Source organism: Styela clava, chromosome 2 (genome assembly GCF_964204865.1).
Source record: "Styela clava chromosome 2, kaStyClav1.hap1.2, whole genome shotgun sequence".
NCBI classification, from domain to species: domain Eukaryota; kingdom Metazoa; phylum Chordata; class Ascidiacea; order Stolidobranchia; family Styelidae; genus Styela; species Styela clava.
In genome coordinates, this window is record NC_135251.1 from 4,964,160 (window position 1) to 4,977,883 (window position 13,724).

Here is a 13,724-nt window from a genome sequence, read left to right on the forward strand (position 1 = left end):
AATAAAATACGAAATGTATTAATATTTTGAGTCACATCAAAAAAAATGGGATATACATGCATATATCATTTGTTTATTGTCTGTTATCATGTCATATTTCGTAACTGACAATTCATGGTAATTTTGTTCTTGTTATATTTCATTTTCATTCGTGTTTGTGCCATATTTCTCCGTTACCTCCGTCTTTCTGAAGCAATTTTTTTGCCCAAACGACGACATTTTTGTGGAAAAATTCACTTCACAAAAACAATGCGTGTACCAGTTAGCTGAATTATCAAGCATTCAGTGAGTAAAAGACTGAATATTTGATGCAAAAAACCAAACAAAATAGCTTGGCAAATTAGGTGGCCCATACCTCTCTACTTTCCCATAGCATTTATAGTCCATAAAGAAAAAAAAAATATGTGATATCATTGTTAACTCGAAGCAACCTAGTCAAAATTGAAATTTAAAAACAGACAAGGTCTGGAGACAACCAGCCAGGTTCCAGAGGTCAAAGGTTGCTTTGAATGGTAATTTATGAATTCTTTACAAAAGACTAAAACTTAAAGTTTGTCACAAGATTTGTTATGAAAAGGCAAGCTTAATCTATCTTTCATAGACCTCATCTGATTCATTGCGATTTACTAAATTACAACTTTACGGCAGCAGAATTACTGTATAATATGTCAAAAGATTTATAGTGTGAATAATGCTTTGGCGACTGAAATATTTGATCCAGTCAAAATTAAATTTGGTTATGGAACACTTATCATTAATTGTTTAAGAAATATTATTTTTGGTCGAAAGTTTGATTTCCTTTTTTTTCCTTTTTACTATCGAACACTCAAACCAAACAGCATTTTTTGGAAATGATAGAATAACATGGGAAACAATGAATTCACATGCATGGGCGTGATGACCAATGAACTTGACTGCGTTTGCTCAAGTTCAAACCACTGAACACAAGCTGTAACAAAATGGGAGGCCAATGCCGAACTGAACTGATTTTTTTATTTTTCAGAAAATAGTAACTCCTTCAGTGGACACTTGTACCGGGCTTGGTTTAGAGTGAAACCATGAATATGAGTCATATAGAATATTTTTCTCAAAAACAATATTCGATAAGTACTCAAGAAAATGAATGCTGGTCCTCACTGCCCGTTTATTCTCAAATTTTAATAAAAATCAATTGAACTTGGAAGTTTATCAGAAAAAACATCCTTCCTTGGGTGCAATATAGGGCAATTTTAGGTATTTCACACAATCACAGGACAATACTCAACAGACCCAAATTGCTCATAGGAATTGGTTATTATGTATTTCGATCAAATATTCAAAAAAATGAGTAGGCCTGAAAGCTATTATTCAGAAAGGTAAATTTAAAATTATAGAAGTTTTACATAAATTTTACCATGTAATCCAATTCTGGATTATAAAGGTGTTAAACTATAACATATTAAAAAATCAAAACTCAAAATTTCTTCCAACTCTTTCAAAAGCGATAATTATGTGAATATTATTGTGTTATACCTCTGTACTGCCCAAGGATGATTCTAAAGCTTGTAGTTGATCTGATGACAGGTTGCAGTTTCCAAGGCCCAACTTTCCAACACAGGATTGATTGGAAAGTATTTGTCCAACTGTTGACAAACCTTCAACTCCCATGTTTCTGTTTTCATGCAGGTGAAACTCCATGATCTATAAAGAGGCAAGAACAATTTGAGGTCGTAATTGGACTGTTATAAATCTTGTTGAATTAAGTAACATATTAAGCATGGACAGTGGTTTTCACACTTTTTCATGGAGCGGAATTCTAATGAAACATTCCAGTTGATAGAGGCCCTGTGTGCAATAGTTCATTGCCATTTATTGGCTAAATTGTATAAAACATGAATACATATTAAGCAAATCTAACACTGACAAAACAAAATGAACTACTCATGTAGTATTTTAACCAAGACACTGGACACTGGAACATAGAACGGGTAGTAGGTTAAGGTTAGGCCATAATTTCAGGTACAAATACTACAGTAGTCACTAGGCTATTCCCCGAACTCTCAATAAAACTGAAATAAGTAAAATTGGAATACATTTATGGCCTAACCCTAACCTGGTACACATGCTACGATCCGGTGCACATACTACAAGAGCGCTGAAAAAATTCTGCTCTACGGTGTTTTCGGTTACCATTCCATGTCGGGTATGGGCAGGCGCGCAGCCAGGATTTTCAAAAGGGGAGGGTTTCATAATCATAAATTCCCATTGCGGTCTGTAACAGTCTTCGCATTACGAGCTCGTTAAATGGACGTCTATTCAGCGTATAATGATTATTCTTGTCGCGTAAAATATTAAATCTCTGACAACTACAAAATTCCAAAATGTCTTTATATATCAGTTTAATTGTGTCCAACGTAACTCGCGGTTGCGTCTTCTCACGTCAAAATTAAAACATTACGGTAGATCTCTGAAATGCCACGGCGATGGGTGGACATAAAAATATGAGATAAACGGTGTATTTAATTTTAATACGCATTTTTGGAATCTTGCCAACTCGTTATCGCTGTTAGAAAAATCTCAATAACAGATATAAAATCCCGAAAAGTACAATTTTATTCAGTACAATGAAAATGCATATGGAGTATATCGTTAAATCAAAAATACATATTCATCGCCGCGATTACGCCACTTGTTAAAGGAGCCGTTTACAACAAAAAATGATTTTTCTGTTGTGCAAAGTAATCAATTCGTGACCGATAAGGGCATATTTAAAATATCTTGCTTTATTAATTTAATTCTCTTCATTTTAACCAGCGTTTGCGCCGACAAAACACAACAATTTTTTACAATTCACAATTTTAAAATAACTCGGCCATTTGCCGACATAAAAATAAAAATTTGTGGTAACTGCCCGTCGCCTATCATATATTGTTTTGATCCGTATTTTTTCTATTTTGCAAATTCGACAAATTTGAGATGTGCTTGTAACATTGACTCCCTCCAATCGCAATACTGACACTCCGATTATTTTTAAAGATAAAACCTCCTGAAAAATCCGTAAATCTGCTGTAAATTCTCATGGTGTGAAATTTATTTCAGTACAATAAAAATTGATGAATATACTTCGGATTAATTATCTTATATATCATCACAAACCGGGAAAAAATCGTGTTTTCAACCTTGTTTAATGATAACACGAAAATTTTCTACGACAATTTCAAAGTAATGGATAAAAGGCAAATCCCACCCACAATTAACCGTGTTTCGATTTTAGTGACGGTATGTTCCTAAACGGCGACCAAACATAATGTGCGCCGTAGGCACACGAAATTTTGCTATTTTGCGACTAGAAAAGCGTTTTTAGACTGTCGAGGGACTCTCAAAACTTATATTGTTTGCGGTTTTATTTTCAGTATTTCATAATCCCGCTTTTCAATCAAAGTTAGATCGCGGTTTTACTCCTTCTTTTGTCTTTAGGACCTAGCCACCGATGAACGTATAATAACTCACAATTCACAATTCCGTGCAAAGTACAAAAATAAAAAAAAATTAACATGTTTATCGTGGCACAAATGTATGATTTAGAAAGAATAAAAACCGACGTAAGGGCGTTTACGGCCTAAATAACACGCTGATGAAAACATGGGCGATTTTAGCAGAAGGCAATTGCACGCTTTTTCAGTTTTCACATTTCCGTGCGGGTACAAAAATAAAATATTTATCATTGTTCCCGCGGCACAAATTTGTGATTCAAAGAGAATAAACACCAATGTAAAGGGCGTTCACGGCATAAATAACATGCCGCGTTGATGAAAACGAACGGCGATTTTAGCAGAAGGCAATTGCACGTGTTATCGGCAACTTTTTCACTTTTCAGAAAATTCAAAAGGGGGGTTCGACCCCGAATCCCCACACCCCTCTGGCTGCGCCACTGGGTATGGGATTAGTTAGCCAGTTTTCAGATGCATGGACTTGATGGTGGAGAAAGCCTTAACCGACCAGTGGGTACATGAACCACCCTATGGTGGCGAGGAGTCCAGTCATCCTCTCATACGTAATCAACCCTGCATGGGATTCGAAAGTGCCAACCCATGCATGGCAATCAGAGGTGTGGTGGCAAGCATATTCCTAACATTCAGCAGAATTTGACACACTGCCGAGCCATGCGCCACACAGCTGAGAGTTTCTCCATATTAAAGCCCAACAAGTCGGGACAGAATAAGTAAAAGAAATTCCTGTTCTTTAGTTGAACACCAATACTCGCCATAATTTTATATGCTTAGAACCAGTTCATGTTCGTTTCATTGGACTACACATACAAATTTTTAGGAAAATGGTTGGCAAAGTGGCATATCTGCTGTAAATTTACAGGATATATATATATGCATACTGGCAATTTTGCAATTGATGATAATTTTCTGCTGTTACATATCATTTTCTAACAACTTCATTGATTGTAGGAATCATGTTAATTTATGAGGATGAAGATTAAGTAAAGTTATATATCACTCAAGGGAAAAGCCAGTGGGGGAGATTACATGTGTAATAACCCTCATTTTTTAATTCTTCACGATTCAAAATTTCTGCCGTCTACTTAGAACAATCAATGGCCTCGTTTTATTTTCAGCAAATCACGGTATTACGGTATTTTATTCTGTGCACTATCACCTTAATGCAATTATCACCACAAGTTTTTATTTGTCTTTACAGCATCTTATGCTTTCATAGCGCTGATAAAAATGCTTATCTCCGTTATTATCGAGATATTTACCTTACTCATCATCAATCATATCGTGATCATTGATAAACAATTGCACAAGGTTCAGAATCGAGATTTTTAAAAATGCATGGTTTATTAAAAATATTTGCCAACTGTGGCGGCATCAAAAAAATGAACTTTTTCCCTGAAAAAACATCAAATTTATTCATCGACTGATGAAAACCTCAGTACAATTGTCGAATCCCCGAAAAATACAAATGTGTAATAGTGGTTTGTAATCAAGAGAGAGGGCATACATGTTTTATTTTCTGACTTAAAACATACATGAGACGAATTTACCCATCGCCTAAAGGTGATTACATCACATTTGGCTGCTTGAAAGGAGAGAAGTGTTATATGTTTATTTAAGGAACACAAATATCGGTGCATTGAAAAAAAAATGGATTTTGTTGAAGTCAATTGTGACAAGAGATAGTTTTATATTTCATACACATTTAATCGATGCTACATGTGAGCTTGTTATTGGGTATATAAACGATTATAATGTCTGATATCAGCGGGTCGCAAATGACTTTCAAAATTAATTTTCACGATTTCTATTGCTTTATTTTTTAACCGTTGGCACATTGAAACAGTTTTTAAGATATGGGTTAATATTTCGCGACTTATATTAAATTAATTTGGGAACCACTTTTATAATCAAATGCGGGCATATAAGAAAATGTTTATATACATAAAATAAAATATGAAATGGATTAATATTTTGCGTCACATCAAAAAATTGGGTTATACATGCATATATAATTTGTTTATTGTTTATAATCATGTCATATTTCGTGACTGACATTTTACGGTAATTTTGTTCTCGCTATATTCCATGTACATTCGTGTTTGTACCATATTTCATATTAGAATTATATGGTAGCGTTATGTAGGGCATCGAAAATGCAAGATTAGAAGGATTGACGTTACCTCCTTCTCTCTACAGCATTTTTTGTTGCGCAAACAACATTTTTTGTGGAAAAATGCACTTCACAAAAACAATGCGTGGAACAGATAGCTGAATTATCAAACATTCAGCGAGTAAAAGACTGGATATTTTATGCAATAGAACAAAACAAAATAGCTTGGCAAATTAGGTGGCCTATACCTCTCCATTTTTTCATAGCATCTATAATCCATAGATGAAAATGTTGTCATATCATTTTTAACTCGGAGCAACCTAGTCAAAATTGAAATTTAAAAACAGACAAGGTCTGAAGACGACCAGCCAGGTGCCAGAGGTCAAAGGTTACTTTAAATGAGCTTCAAACTATCTATCCTTTTTGGTATACATGTGGTACACAATAAAATATGCGTTAGCGCAATATTTTTGGGTTTTCGATTCGCACAAATAAAAATGAAACATGCTCTGGATCAACCCAAGAAGGAATCTCATCGGAGCAATGGAAAGCATGGAGCATATTAGAACGTTTACATAAACTACTAAATTGCAAGCATTGTAATGACGACGAGTGGCATTGCTCTACCATTTTCGCACACGACATAGTAAATTTGAGGCTAGAAATATCTGGAATTATGGGAAAGCATTGTAGTCAAAAGCTTTTTATTTTTCATATTGACATGTGCGAATTTCTGAATAGCCGCCCAGAATTGATGCAAGGTGGTGGGCTGGAAATACAGTTCACAGCCAAGGCGCACATTGACCCACGTTTACATTATGACCGCCAAAAAAGAAGAAAAATATATTTTTAAATTGATTCAACAGCTATCTGCGAAACCATTAAAGAAAACAAATATGAGCTACGACGTATGTTTGAAAGCATGCAATGCTGTAGTATGGTCAAAAACGTGTTTTTCTACTTTTACTTGGTGACGTCACGAACTCGATTCGAGTCCTTGACCTAATGGATTCGTCGAATCTCTGTTATGCTGAACTTGTCACATCCCTAGTAATAACCCTCATTTTAAAATTTTTTACAATTCAAAATTTCTGCATTCCTACTTAGAACAAACAATGGCCTCGTTTTACTTTCAGCAAATCACGGTATTGCGGTCAAAACTATTTTATTCTGTGCACTATCACCTCAACGCAATTATCACCACAAGTTTTTATTTGTCTTTACAGCATCTTATGCTTTCATAGCGCTGATAAAAATGCTTATCTCTGATATTATTGAAATATTTACCTTACTCATCATCAATCATATCGTGATTATTGATAAACAATTGCAGGTTCAGGTTCAGGTTCAGAATCAAGATTATCAAAAATGCATGGTTTATTAATGAAGAACGAATTTACTCATCGCCTAAAGGTGCATTGAAAATAAAAATGGATTTTATTGAAGTTATTTGTGACATGTAATAGTTTTATGTTTCATACACATTTAATCGATGCTACACGTAAGCTCGTCTTTGTGTATATAAACAATTATAATGTCTGACATCAGCGAGTCGCAAATGACTTTCAAAATTAATTTTCACGATTTTAATCACTTTTTTTTCTAAACGTTGGCACATAGAAACAATTTTTAGGATATGGGTTAATATTTCGTGACCTCTATTAAATCAATTTGCATTATCAAATGCGGGTATATGAGAATTGGGTGCTCCCGAAGTATGCGAACCAAGATGGCGGACATCGGAACGTAACATGGGTAACAGGTTAGGGTTAGGCGATCATTTTTTTCCAATTTTCCTTATTTTAGTCTTATTTTCAGTTCGAAGACTAGCCTAGAGCCTCCCGTAGTATTCATACCTAAAATTAGGGCCTATCCCTAACCTAGTACTAGGGATGGCGGAATCGAGTCCGGATTCGATTACAGAATCGATTCTTCGCGGAATCGACTAGAATCGATTCCGATGCGTTTTGTGGCAATTCCTTCACATATATTTATGTATAACTGCTTCACTGCTATGTTGAGTTGCTACGACACCGCAAACTTCACTATATATAATATATATATATATATTGCTAGAAGGCTTCAACGTTTATTTATTTTAAAAATCTCTGTGGGTTCTGAGGGATTCGTTTTTTTTTTTGTGCGATTTTGTCTCCTGTGACAGATTGGATACCCATACTACTTAATTTCGACCTACTTATCCGTCCAGAATTTGAACATCGCTGTCTTGCTTGATTTCATATGATATTGCTTGGGTGGGTATATTTTTTCGGTAATATGTCGAGGAATCGAGATTCGGAATCGAGAATCGGAATCGAAAATTTAGGAATCGGATTAGAATCGAATACTTGTAAGTACACATCATTGGCATCCTTACCTAGTACACATATTACATTCCGATGTCCGCCATCTTGGTTCGCATACTTCGGGAGCCCCAAGAATTGTTTATATACATGAAACAAAATACAAAATGGATAAGTATTTTGCGCCACATCAAAACATTGGAATATACATGCATATATCATTTGTTTATTGTCTATAATCATGTCATATTTCGTGACTGACAATTTATGGTAATTTTGTTCTCGCTGCTATATCTCATGTACATTCGTGTTTGTGCCATATTTAATATTAGAATTATATGGTAGTAGGGCATCGAAAATGCAAGATTAGAGAGATTGATGTTACCTCCGTCTCTCTACACAGGTGTCACCAACCTTTTCGAAGCCGAGGACTACTTTCGGGGTACAGATTAAGCCGAGGGCTACCAGTTCAATGTACACTTCTGAAAAGTCAGTTTGCTCGATTAGGTTTCAATTATTGATAATTACTGGTGTTTAGTCGAGTAGAGACACTAATAAACTTTAGGATTCTCCAGGAAATCAAACGATTATCACAACAATGCACTAAATTTCTATCAATGACACTTGCATTTTAAAACTGAGTGTTTTCAAATTGATTTTGAAGTGATCACTACTATACTATTCTAGGAAACCACAACGTTCTTGGATCATTTGCAAACACTATGCACAAGCCTAAGATAAAACGGACTTAACAGTTGTGATATCAAATTTTACAGAGTGTTGTTCTGCGGCACGTAACTTGACACCGTAACTCTAAGCGAGACTTGCAGATCATCAAAAAGGCGTGTTCCATGTTCGTTCCGGGTGAAGTACATGTCAAAAAATGTTGATTCACAAACATAGGTTGAACCAAACAATAGTTTCGAAAAATGGGATTGCCGTATGATTTGAATTGCAAGCTTTTTCTGCACATACTGCGCTGACATGTGGATGGTTAAGCGTGGTAGATTGCGTGATATCACTCCGCTTTGCCGTCGCTAAAATCGTCCAGCAAATAAACAATTCAGACACACGCAAACTTTTTTCACTGGGTTAAAAATAAATCCTCCTCTTACTCATCGTAAAAATGGTTGATTCCCTATCGTTTTTCTGCCATTTTTCCTAGAATCAATAATTGTAATATTGCTACTCCACAAATCGACGGATAAGAAAAAGTTCGCAGTTTTTACCGCTTCATGCAATGAACGAACAGATGGCAACTCTTGCCATGGTTTATGACGCGGTTACGGCAGCACAATTTTCTGACATTGTCACGTGGCAGCTAAAAAGTCAGTCAGCTTGGCCATAGCGGGCTATGGTTTGGGAATACCTCCATGGTTTTGCGGCAGCTTTAGACGTCACAGAATACTTGAAACTGTACTTGAAAAAACGCTGGTTCGTGGTTGTTATTAAGCCTATTTCGGAACAGATCCCTGTTGGCAACTCATGTGGTCTTCTCGGGTGACTTAGTGCCTGCCGGCAACGGGTTGTTGACCCCTACTCTACAGCAATTTTTTTTGCGCAAACGACATTTTTGTGGAAAAATTCACTTCACAAAAACAATGCGTGGGACAGTTAGCTCAATTATCAAACATTCAGTGAGTAAAAGACTGGATATTGTTAACTCAGAGCAACCTAGTCAAAATTGAAATTTAAAAACAGACAAGGTCTGGAGACAACCAGCCAGGTTCCAGAGGTCAAAGGTTGCTTTGAATGGTAATTAATTAATTCCTTCTGAAAGACTAAAACTTAAAGTTTGTCACAAGATTTGTTATGAAAAGGCAAGCTAAATTTATGTCTCCTAGACCTCATCTAATTCATTGGGATTTACTAAATTAAAAGTTTACGGCGGCAGAATTACTGTATATTATGTCAAAAGATTTATAGCGTGAATAATGCTTTGGCGACTGAAAAAAAATGTAATAAGCTGTGACTCAAGTTTATACAAGTGGACATTTCCTATTTGAACAAGTCAAAATTAAATTTGGTTATGGAACACTTCTCATTAATTATTTGGAAAATATTATTTTTGTTTGAAACTTCGATTTCCTTTGTTTCTTTTTTACTATCGAACACTCAAACCAAACAGCAATTTTCGGAGATGATACGATAACGTGAGAACTATAAATTCACATGCATGAGCGTGATGACCCAGTAGTGAGACCAATGAACTTGACTGCGTTTGCATTACAGATTGGACAAGTTCGAACCACTGAACACAAGGTGTAATAAAATGGAAGGCCAATGCCGAACTGCAATGATTTCAGTTTTTCAGAAAATAGTAACTCCTTCAGTGAACACTTGTACAGGGCTTGGTTTAGAGTGAAAAACATGAATAGGAGTTATATAAAATATTTTTTCAAAAACTATATTTGATACTAAAGAAAAAAAATACTGCTTCTCACACTGCCCATTTATTCTAAAATTTTAATAAAAAAAACAATTGAGCTTGGAAGTTTATCAGAAAAAAAAAATCTTCCTTTGGGTGCAATATAGGGCAATTTTAGGTATTTCACACAATCACAGGACAAGAATCAACAGAACTTAATTGCTCATAGGAATTGGTTATTATGTATTTCAAACAAATATAAAAATTAGGCCTGAAAACTATAATTCAAAAAGGTAAATTTAAAATTATAGAGGTTTTACATAAATTTCACCATGTAATCCAATTCTGGGTTATGAAGGTGTAAAACTATAACATATTAAAAAATCCAATTCAAAATTTCTTCCAACTCTTTCAAAAGCGATAATTATGTGATTATTATTGTGTTATACCTCTGTACTGCCCAAGGATGATTTTAAAGCTTGTAGTTGATCTGATGACAGGTTGCAGTTTCCAAGGCCCAACTCTTCAACACAGGATTGATTGGAAAGTATTTGTCCAACTGATGATAAACCTTCAACTCCCATGTTTGCGTTTCTATGCAGGATGAACTTCATGATCTATAATGAAACAAGAACAATTTAAGGTCGTAATTGGACTGATATAAATCTTGTTGAATTAAGCAACAAATTAAGCATGGACAGTGGTTTTCACCCTTTTTCATGGAGCGGAATTCTAATGAAACATTCCAGTTGATAGAGGCCCCGTGTGCAATAGTCCATTGCCATTTATTGGCTAAATTGTATAAAACATGAATACCTATTAAGCAAATCTAATACTGACAAAACAAAATGAACTACTCATGTAGTATGTTAACCAAGATGGCGGATACTGGAACGTAGAACTGGTAGCAGGTAAGGGCTAGGCCATAATTTCAGGTACAAATACTACGAGAGTCACTTGGCTAGTCCCCGAACTCTCAATAGAACTGAAAGAAGTAAAATTGAAATAAATTTATGGCCTTACCCTAACCCTGGTACACATGCTATGTTCCGGTGCACATACTACAGGAGTGCTAAGAATTCTGCTCTATGGTGTTTTACACATACTTTATAGTCATTCTACTATATAGTAGCACTGGTGACTCCAAATATGAGCTTCTTGCCTAAAGCTTTATTTATAGTAAAAACATAAAAACAAATTTTAAAAGATTTGGTATCAGAAATTCTACCTTCACATTTGATCCTTTTAATTCAGATGCCAGAGTTTGAAGTGAGGCTGACTTGAGATCACATCTATTGAAATTCATTGAGAGTGATGTGCAGTAGAAAGCTACTGACCCAATGACATGAACGTCACTGACGGAAAGAGGATGATCAGACATGTAAATTTTGTTAAGAGAGGATTTGACAATGTCGCTCATTCCACTCTTGGCTTCGTTCAATGCAGTGAAAAGTTCCAAAAGATCTGATTTGTTTGATCCTTTTTTGAGTTGTAATTGCAGACTTTTCTTGAGAATATCTCGTTTTTCTTCAAGATCCTGAATATCTGTGAAAATATAAGAATATATGTATACTGATGATACTTGTGTCTGAATGATAAGTTACCATTCAGTAAAGATTGACTTGCAAATAACATTAGCGCTTATCTCTTTTAAATTAGTTATTGAAAAATTAAATCTAGTCAGCCATAGCCAATCAATGTATTGGGCACCTCATTGTACTAATGTGTCTGTTACATTGTTTGGACTAGTGTTTGTTATTGCACTTCAGATTTCCCCAAGCTTAAAACTTTAGTACAAATCCAGTGTAAAATGTGTAATAATAATGATTGATGCGTATTAACGATGCTCGGCTACTTTTTGCTTTGCAATAAAACACCCTAGTACAGAAATGGGCGAAGTATGACCCGTGGGCCAAATCCGCCCCGTTGAGTAATTCAATCTGGCCCGCATGATGGTGCCACAACCTAACTAGAACTAAATTTTGATGTCTTAGTTAAAATTAGCTCAAACAATTTGTTGAGATTGCGATTAAAATTAGTCTTGGCACGAGGCTTATTGTTTTCCACTTTTGCTTTTGTTACACTGTAAATATTTTTCATAAAATGTAACTTTTACATCACACTTACATGGCCCGCAAGTCTAAGTAGGCACAATTTTTGGCCCCTGGTCGAAAAATTTTGCCTATCCTTGCCCTAGTAGTATCTCAACCTGTGCCCCTATTACCAAGAATTACAGCATTGATAAATTAATTTTTTATATGAACTTATTCATGGATTTGGCTCCGAACAATGCCCTGTAACAGTGTGCACTGATAAGCTAGGCATAGAGTTACTGTTTCTTAAAATTACAGGAATATTCCTAGGTCAGCATTGTATACCAAATTTATTACACCCTAGGGCCTAGGTGAAGAGACAAGTATGCGATGTAAACCCGAGATGAGTAACCTACAATGCCAATACAGTTATTAGGTTGAAGTTTTTAACTGCTAGGCCATTGCACTGATTAATTGATAATGCTAGAAACGCTTAACAAATTTTAGATTCGAATCGAGAAAAAAAAATGGCTCTAGCTTGAATTTGAATCAACAATAAACAACACATTACCTTCAAGTAAAATTCCGGCTGCTTCATAAACTGTCGGATTCAATAAAAATCCACAGATCATTTTTCTGACGAAAACAAAGTGACCGGTATGAAGATGTTTATCCACGAACTCCTTAAAAGATTTTAAATCCAGTCCAAGAATATAGAAAGATGTGAGCATTTCTTGAAAACTTTGATGTTGAAAGTAAAGAAGATGGATTCCTTGAAAGAGTTTACGATATATTCCTCCAGGAGCCAGAATTGCTAGATCGGTTGCTTCTTCGGGTTTTAGATGAACTTGATGAAAATCATCTTCTGTAAATAGAACTCGACGTTCTACTGTCCCAACGTATGATAGTTCTTTTAATTTGTCCAAAACTTCCATAGTAATCTCTTGGTGAGTGTGGGGTGATCGTAAGATACTTTGCATGACCACAATCATAATACCACTCATGGTGTTTGGTTTGAAGTCAGATTTGAATTTTAATGCTATCAGCGTGTAAACCAGCATCACAGGGGTAGTGCACAGTAACAAGAGTGGTGGAGCTTCGATTTTGAGAAATTCTATTATTTTCTCGGCTTCTTCATTTCCTTCATATCCAGAAATGATTTCTTTGATGGACTCCATTGTTAAACCAGCAAGTGCAATGACCTTGTCTGGTCGAACTTCTCCCCAATAATTTCTGATGGAATGTTCACGACTGGACGATATAATGCGACAGCCAGGAAATAATTTTTCAGAGAGAAAATTCCACATTATTACCTCAGGATATGCAGGCTCATCTAGACTGATGAGTTTATAAACTCCATCAACTGTATATTGAAGAGTATCCAAGGAGTCGAGCATAAACAAAACTTCCTCTGGGTGA